Source organism: Callospermophilus lateralis, chromosome 18 (genome assembly GCF_048772815.1).
Source record: "Callospermophilus lateralis isolate mCalLat2 chromosome 18, mCalLat2.hap1, whole genome shotgun sequence".
Classification (NCBI taxonomy): domain Eukaryota; kingdom Metazoa; phylum Chordata; class Mammalia; order Rodentia; family Sciuridae; genus Callospermophilus; species Callospermophilus lateralis.
Genome location: NC_135322.1, coordinates 4,019,273 through 4,021,700, shown reverse-complemented (window position 1 = coordinate 4,021,700; position 2,428 = coordinate 4,019,273).

Below are 2,428 nucleotides of genomic sequence, written 5' to 3'. Positions count from 1 at the left end.
TGCCGGGAGCCCCGCTCGCAGCCGGGAGGAAGCGTGGGCGGGACCGGGACGTGATGGGCAGGGCCGAGCCGTGGTCGGGAAACGCTAGTGGATCCGCGAGTCCAGGCGGGGCGGGACCGCGTTGGTGGGCGGGGCGTGACGGAGGGGCGGGGCCAGGGAGGCCGCCAGGGCGGGTGGGCGTGGCGCGTAGGAGGCGTGGCTGGCGGGATGCTGTGCATGAGTCCGCGGTGGTGGGCGGAGCCTGACGCGGAAGAAGGGGGCCTGTGGAAGGCCCTCCGGGGACCGCACCTGGGGCGGGCGTGCCGGGCTGGGGGCGGGGCTAGCGGGAGGCCGCGCCTGGTCTGGGGCAGCCTGAAGCAGGGACCTGGCAAGGCAGGTCTTGTGGTCTTTGGAGACAGGGAGTCGCTGAGTTGCTTAGGGCCTCACGGATGCTGAGACTGGCTTTGAACTCACAGTCCTCCTGCCTCAGCCTCCGGGAACCCCTGGGATCAGAGGCGTGCACCACCGCACGTGCTCTTTTGTGCATGTTTCTAAAATCACTGCCCTTATCCTGGGCGTTGGAAGCCTGACCTCCCCCGGAGGCTGCGGAAACTGAGGTCTGCGTACAGATCTCCAGGGCGGGTGAGGGGGCAGGATTAACTAGGAGCGGCCACTGGATCTACATAATTCCCACGTTTAGAAATTAAGTCACTTAAAAAACAAAACAACAAAAAAATAAATAAATAAATAAACAGGAAACCGGGCATGGTGTCACATACCTTTAATCCCAATGTCTCTGGAGACTGAGGCAGGAGGATTGCAAATTCAAGATCAGCCTCAGCAAATTAGTGATGTGCACCGCAATTTAGCAAGACCCTGTCTCAAAATTTTAAAAAAGAGCCCATTAAGTGGCTCAGTGGTAGAAGTGCACCCGGGTTCAATCCTCAGTACAGCAAAACAACCACAAGGATAGAACAATAACAATAAAATACTGAAAGAATGGAAACTTTGTAAATGATGAACAAGGGAAATACATGGGGCCAACTCTGCCTGGTAGCTCAGTTCGCTTAATCCTGGAGCACAAGGAAGATCACATTGGTCTGTTTTTGTTATTGTTCTTGTTTGTTTTTGTTGTTTTTCAGAATATCAAGGTTGATGTCATCTAGTCAATAGATAATGTTTCAAATATACTCATAAGTCTCTAGCAATATTTTACTTTGGCCTTATTTAGTCTAAATAAAATACGTTGCACAAAAACAGTTGAAAAACCAGCCTCTACCTCAGAGCAAAGCCTGTCCAAGGAAGGGACATCACCTTTGTCCTTGGAAAAACCCACAGAGCACTCCTAGGCACATTCCCACCCTGCTGACTTGTTATCTACAAATAACAGGAGAGATCTGCTGTGCCAGTGTCCCTGACTCAGTCAGGCTAGGTGGGGATTCATAGCAGCCCCTAGCAGCCACCAATCAGCATGAGACAGGGAAATATCTGGGATGTCAGATGACCCTCCCAGTAGTTTATGGTGTTTGATAACATGATGGGAAACCATGTAGTTCAGCACCTACTCCCCTCTTGGCTTTAACCAATCAGTTCAAATGAATACCCCTTTTGTACTGACCAATCACCCCTCCCCAAATTGTTCCCGCCAGTGAATGTGCTAATCATGTTTTAGAGTTGTTATTTGATTTTCCTGCGGTGTGTGATGATTTGCTAAGAGATCTATGATGTATGTGGGGGTCCCTGCCTTCTCCAAAGAATGTATAAAACTGCTGCAAACCCTGGGCTTGGGGCCTCTCAGCGTCACCAGTTGCTGTGTGTGCGCGGAGGACCGAGCTAGCTCGCAATAAACACCTCTTTGCTGCTTACATCGATCTTGGGTCTCTGGTGGTCTTTTGGGGGTCCCGAATTCGAGCATAACACAGCAATGCACAGAGGCATGAAATAAATTCAAATGTTGAAAGTACGTTTTTCCCTACTCGTTCATCTTAATATTTGAAGTATCATTGAATTTGATGTATTTAAAAGATGGTGCTATTTTGTTATTTCTCCCCCCCCCCTTTTATTTTTTATGATGTGGGGGGATTGAACCCTGGGTCTTCTACACTGTTAGGCAAGAGCTGTCCTGCTAAACCACATCCCCTAACTGCTGCTTTTTTTTTAATATTTATTTTTTAGTTATAGTTGGACACAATACCTTTATTTTACGGGGTGCTGAAGATCCAATCCAGGGCCCCACAGATGCTAAGCAAGTTCTCTATCACTGAGCCACAACCCCAGCGCCCTCTAGCTTCTTAATCACTTTTTTTTAGCAGGCCGTCAGCAGAACAGGCTGTTTCCTTTTGTGTTGGCAAAGGAGGGTATTTTCCAATGGCACTTGTAAATGCAGGGGTAGCTGTTTTTCGGTGAGATTATTTAAGTATTTAATTTATACCACAAATCTTATCTCAGG